The sequence below is a fragment of the Nicotiana tomentosiformis genome, chromosome 5 (assembly GCF_000390325.3).
Source record: "Nicotiana tomentosiformis chromosome 5, ASM39032v3, whole genome shotgun sequence".
Classification (NCBI taxonomy): domain Eukaryota; kingdom Viridiplantae; phylum Streptophyta; class Magnoliopsida; order Solanales; family Solanaceae; genus Nicotiana; species Nicotiana tomentosiformis.
In genome coordinates this window covers 72,369,629-72,376,853 of record NC_090816.1, presented here as the reverse complement: position 1 = coordinate 72,376,853, position 7,225 = coordinate 72,369,629, and positions in this window count along the sequence as shown.

Sequence of the window (7,225 nt, the reverse complement as noted above, 5' to 3'; positions counted from 1 at the left end):
AGCATCTCGAGAGCCGTGATTAATCAAGTCATCCCACAACCCATATGGAATAAAAGAGCAGCACATGAAATAGACGACGCTAGGAATATCACCCACTATGCCCGAAGAATCATCCGTAAGCAATGTTATGCTGACTAAGCATATTTGATTTGGTGTAAAATATACATTCATATTAGGCCTACCAACGGACCTCGAGCCGATTCTGATGATCCCAAAATGGGCCAATAATCCTCCAAAGATCCACAATGTCCCTATTCATGACATATATGATCGACAGTCAAATCCGGAACAACTTTTATAGTCCGCAACCAAAGAAATAGAGCGTCTCTTAGACATAAACTCTCGAATCAGCGACAGTACCAAAATCTTCATACTTGATCTCAATCTTTACCACTTAAATGACAAGCACACCACACTTACACAATCATCCAATGGAAGTTACTCCCACAACCTACCACACCAGGTAGCAAAATCAGCACATCCATGGCTAACAACCATACTATTTCTGTAATGCCAATTAAGAATCCACAAACTAATACACAATGCCTCTTCCACAGAACACCATTCTCCGGCAACTTTAAGATAGCGCTAGCATACTCTGAACATCTAAATTATTCCCTTGCTCCTCCGAGCTCGTGACATTCTTATAAAATAAAAAAAACCGCAACCTTGATCCTCAACTTCCAATTTTCATACTGCTTACTGCATCTATCATGCTACTACGCGAGAGTATAAGAATTTCATCATAACTTCAGAACTACCAGTAGAGTAAACACTTCATTGGCTAGAAACCTTTCACTTAACTCACTTCCGAAGAAAAATTACAACACGCAACCAAATTCCCATAACTGCAGAAAATACAAACCTCAAGTCGTGGTCTAAACCGCCATAACTCTTTCAAAATCCATTTACACATAACAAAGCCATCAGAATCAAATACCTCCAAATCAATCAAATTGTGGCGGTTGTCAAGCCCGCATGTACAGCCACGAATCACCTGTGTAGCCTTACCATACCGAAGGAACCGATCATTTTCACAACCATGCTGAATCAAACCACTACTAACTAACTCAACTTCTCCCGATTTACTCTTGACTCGCCTTCAAAATAATAGCTCTATGCAAACACATAACGGACCTCAAACAACACTCATCCCGAGTGACCCAAATCACGAGACCACGTCGTCCCAATACCAATAAGCCATCTCATATCCTCTTCATGCACTCAATAGTATCTCCAACTGATACACTCGTTCTAAAAGATCTTCTTCGAATCCGAAGTTGTTTTCTTCCATCTTTCTAACACCGCACCGCAAACCCTGGTGCTAGCATAGAAACACTCTAAGTCCCTTTATAATCCGCTGCAAAACTCAATCCTTAACCTCACAATGAGCCCAAAAACTCTTAGGCACCGCACTTAAATTCTTGAACCTAATAGAACCATTGTTGAGATTCGCTTACTCTATCCCAGTCCTAATTATATAACCAAACAACTAGTGCCCTGTTATCACATGAACACTCCAAGGAAGCAACTGCATGAGTCACTTCCCTTGTACATCACATCCATAGGAAGCATAAACTTTGAGTCACCTCAAAATCTACACATGAATCGATAAGACGAAATATAACACACATTCATCATATTCCTTGCCCGAATTACCGTTAATGTTTTCCTCCCTTAGTAATAACTAATCCACCAATATACCGATAACCCGATACTGCCAAGGCACATAACCACGTGACCCAATCGGAGGTGGTAAGCTCCCCCACTTAGCTTTAAGCTACAATCACAAACATCCGGAACCCACAGTGACTCCTCCTTCTCTGCTACCAAGATCTTGCACCGTTACTCAGTCAAATTTCTCATAAATTCTTGTTAAACCTTTCATAAAACATTCTAAATTATCAGCCATAATCACACATTCGATCTCCTAACAGTCATACCATCTTCTTCAAGCGATCCAAGCTCACATCACAGTACATGCCTCCTGCTGGGTAGAAAGTAGAACTCTTCGTAGGAACTTCATAAATAAAAAAAATCACACAACCGCTAACCTTCTCACAGGAGATAGCCCACCTATGTAATTCTATCTCGACATCTTCCAACAGCATCGCCCTGGTTACAACTACCATGAAATTAGAAAACCCTCTTGAGCTCATACTCGTCCACCAGCTTTAAGCGCCCATTCGTTTTCATTAACATCAACTGAAAATCTAGCGATGCATTTAAAACTCGAATCCATATTACATCCCACGCAAACTCCTTCGGTCATATCCAAACTTCCAAAGCACTGAAGCCACTATCTCTAACGAAATACACAGACTTAGACCCTTGCTCACCATGATCATAATCGCACCGAGCTTGCTCAAAGCATGTGGCTATCCTACCACAAAACCCATACGATATGCTAACATTTTTACTCTGACTTAACCATCTTCTGAAGCAAACTACTCGACCTATGCTGCTCATACTCGACCCGCTAGCATTTCAACCATCGCGAGACACCTCCTACCATGTCCATCATCATTTGCTGCCATAACACTGCCTCAAATCATAATCCATCTCTGTAGCACCCGAACTAATAAATTGCGACCAACTCTAGTCCTCCTTAAAGATCATCTTCCTCGAGTCATCAACACTGGAGACACTGATCCGGCCCTGCAGCTGCAATACACCGTCATCTCCAATAACTGCTTCTTAGGTACCATTTCACAATGCTATATCCCAGATGCAAACAAATGAAGACCATCATACCGACGAACTCCAATGCGTGCAAACAAGGATGACACCACCACAACGCAAACAAGAATTCAACCAAGTTTGGAGACATCAAATCTCATCGCTCCGTCAACCAAAACTTGAACATCCGTAGCCCAAATGCCTCCCCAGTGATCGAACGAATACCAAACTTTCCTCATCATGAACCGAAGAACCCTCCTTTTAAATCATTCACTGCCGTGACACCTAAGCAAGCACCCTACTATTCACGCTAACACTGCGCGATAACAATGCCTGATGATCATAATATGCTGCGTATAACCTCGAAACCATGGGCAACGCTAACACTGGTCTGAAACGATAGAAACTTGTTCACAAGGCGACGATAATAGTCTGCCCAAATACACAGGGAGAAATACCATGTACCATATCTGCAGCACCACTACAACTCCTCGATGCCCAATTAATAACAAGAGCTCAACATCGTATAAGAATGAGTAGGAAGAAATAAAGACATAAGCTTCAATGGAATCAAATCGCATGACAAGGAATCAAGAAGGGAAGTTCTATTAATAGTCTCGTAGCCTCTCGAAGATAAGTACAGATGTCTCTGTACCAATCCGCAAGACTCTAGTAGACAAGCTCAAGACTCGTGAGACCTAAGTGAACCTAGAGCTCTGATACCAAGATATCACGACACAATCCCCGCTATAGGTCTTGATGGTGCCCAACATCACCGTTAGGCAAGCCAACGGTGAACTATCACCTTAATTACTCGTTCTATTGCTTTTGAAAAATTATGGGTTTTATTAAGTAAAGAAAATTAGACGTAGAAAACCATAAAAGTATGAAGCATTAATAATACATAAAAGAAAAGATTAACGATATTAGATAAAAACTATAAACATCTAGTAAAAATTCCCAAAACCTGGTGTCACAAGTGCATGAGCAACTACAAGGCAGTACAATAATAATAAAACATCTGTCTGGAATACAAGATAGACAGGATAAAGTAAATAAACATGATGAAGACTCTGTGTGTTGTGGATCGTGACATGGAATATAGCTCACCAAAAGTCCTCTCGGTAACTGCGCCTACGCGCCCAAATGACCATCAGAAATATACCTGCACAATGAGTGCAGAAGTGCAGCATGAGTACGTAAATCAATGTGTACACAGTAAGTATCTAGCCTAATCCCGGAGAAGTAGTGACGAGAAGTCGACATTGACACTTACTAGTGGTCCAATAAATAAAATGCAGGAATTATAAGCAGGCATGAAATACAACAGGATCAATAAAATAAGAAATATTAGATAACGGAATCCTTTAACAAAATATCATCAGTTTAAAAAAAAATCCCCAAGTGCCACATGTCATCTCAATAAATAAGAACTATCAAGTAAATATCCGATCTTGGATCATAAAGAGAATATCATGTAATTTCCAAGTTCAATCAAGAGGGTAATCTCGTGGGTTTTCGGACTCCTAGCGATTTTACGCAAAAAATATGCTGAGGTCGTTCAGCCCGATCCCCAGGAAGAGAAGAAACTTATCGAATTATAGGCTACGTGTTTGCAACATAAAAACAGGAACGTAAAGTAATCATGACTTTCACCAACATTCGAATATCTCGCCAAACAGCTCAAGGTGATGAGGTTCGATCTAACATGATCTCTAATCACACTTCATTTATAAATCTTAGGTAATTAAACTAACAAGTTGAGTTTAGATAATACAAATATTGCATGATAAAGTCCTAAGTCTACTGATATTAGCCACGTACGGACTCTCGTCACCTCGTGCGTACGTGTCTCCCACAACAAGTAGCGCGTGACAAATACAATACCTACGGGGTAGTTTCCCCCTCACAAGGTTAGACAATAGACTTACCTCGCTCTGAAGTTCCATAACTGGCTCCAACGCCTCCCTAACACATCATACCTATGCCCATCGATTCAAAACTAGTCAAACAACATGCAAACCAATAAAAATACATTCCAATACTCTTAATTAATTTATTTATAATAATTCCCAACTTCGCTCGAAAAGTCAACAAAGTCAACTCTCGGGTCCACGTGTCCGGATCCGAAAGTTTTCGAAGATAAACATTACCCATGACACCACGAACTCAAATATATAATTTATTCCTAATTACATGTCCAATTTCATGGTCAAAATCCAAAAATATCAAATTTTAGGGTTTCTTCCAAAATCCCACAATTTCTATAAATTTTCATGTTAAACTCCATATATAATCCATGTATTTAACTCACAATAAGTAGGAATCACTTACCTTGCAAACGATGGTGAAAATCTTCCCTTAAAAAGCTCCAAGATTCGCCCAAACCATGTGCAAAGTGGAAGAAATTAGCCAAAACCCGAAATAAACTGAAGTCTGCCCAAGCCTGTCTTCTTCACGATCGCGGAAATCAACTCGCGATCGCGAAGGCCAAACAAACTTGCCCCAGAATTCCTTCTACACGAATGCTAGCTCCACCTCACGATTGCAATTCACAGTCATCCAAAGCTTCGCGATCGCGTGCCAGCCGTGGCGAACGCAAAGGTATAAACTTCCAACCTCAGCACTTCCTCATACGTGATCGCGTAGAACAACTCTCCCACAACAGTCTAGCCTTAACAACCCTACACATTCGCGATTTCACCCAAGCGAACGCGAAGAACCTCCTGCTCAAGCTTCACGATCGCAAGACACCTTCCGCGATCGCGTTGAACAAAGTCTCCACCAGTCCACTTTACTCTTCCCGATCGCTACCCTTCTTCCGCCATCGCGATGTATACCAAACAACACCAGAAACCAGCAGCTGCAACACATAGAGAAATGGTCTGAAATCATCCTGAAACACACCCGAGGCCCCTGGGACCCCATCCAATCACACCAACAAGTCCCAATACCTTATTCAAACCTATCCAAAGGCTCGAAATGCCATGAATAACATCAAAATCTCAAATCGATGATAAAAATCCTTCTTTTAACTTTTGAACATTTAAATTTCGCCAAACGCATCTGAATCATATTTAAACATTTCGGAACAATGCAAACTTTACGTACAAGTCACAAATCATGATATGAACCTAGTCCAAGGCTCAGAATCCCAAACATACATCAATAACACCAAAGTCCACTTCAAATAAAACTTAGGAAATTCAAAAATCTTCAAAATGCCAACTTTCCAATGAGTGCCAAAATGCTACCGGACCATCCGATACTCAACCTGAACATACTCCCAAGTCTAAAATTATCATACAAACCTATTAGAACCTTCAAATTTCGATTCCAAGGTCGTTTACTCAAAAGTCAAACTTTGGTCAACTCTTCCAACTTAAAGCTTCCAAATTGAGAATTTTCCTTCCAAGCCAACTCCGAACTTCCCAAAATTGAATTCCGACCACACGTACAAGTTATAATACATGAAGTAAAGCTACTCAATACCTTAAACTACTGAACGACGCACTAGAGCTCAAAACGATCAGTCGAGTCATTACATTCAGCGGACAAGGTTTGTCTTCTTTTTCATATTTCAATGGACAAGGTTTCATTCAAATTTTACATCATCTTCTACTCTTTGATCCTTTAGACAACTTATTTTGAAAGTTTTTATTATCTCTTCTTTCTGTAAGACACAAGTATTTTACATAAAAACATTCTTTTGTTATTAACTGTATTTTTGGTCCCGAAAAGTCCTTCTATGTTCACATTTCCTCGATCTTTTGTTTTTTTTTAAATGCATGCATTAGTTAATTTAGTTTCCCGACATTTTCATTTCGAAGGTACATGATTCTATTACAGAAATTCACACCAGCAAAGGCTTATCTTAACTCATGTTTGGTTTCCATTTGTTTTGTAGTAAGCTAGAGTTCAGATGCTCAATGACTAAAGGAGCGCCACATGCATATTTGACAATATTTAGTAGAACATGTAGTAGTAGTTAACAAACTAAGACTTCCATGTGTAGGTTCGTAGTTAGTATAGTTTCATTTAGCAACACACTGAAATGTCTGAGCATTTTGAGTTCAAGCAATTGTTGCTTTTGGTGGACTTCAGTAATAGCTAATCTTCTGCGTGACACATTTCAGATCAGCGACAAGAAGCATAGAGGCGATGCTAAAACATAGAGACATAAGAAACTTTAAAGACTTCACAAAAGTAAGAACATTTCTGTATACGGTCGAAATCGGGCATGTCCGATTTCGTAGGCACGAGGAGCTGCCGCGAGAGTAATGTTACGCGGTGCCTTCCTGAAGTTCCTTGGAAGGGCGACGTAAGGCTAACTAACCGATGTCAGTACGGTTGCTGTCCGCCAACTGAGGTCCCCTCGGTATGCTAGACTAGATTGTCAGTGTCGTACGGGAAAACCAATGTCATGAGCAATTGAAAGAGAGCAGAAAAGAGAATTGAGAATGAAAGAAAACTTGATTGCATTGAATGAAAGCTATTGCAGAAAACAAGACGGTGTCGAGGGGGAGAGACACCAGTACAGAGAATT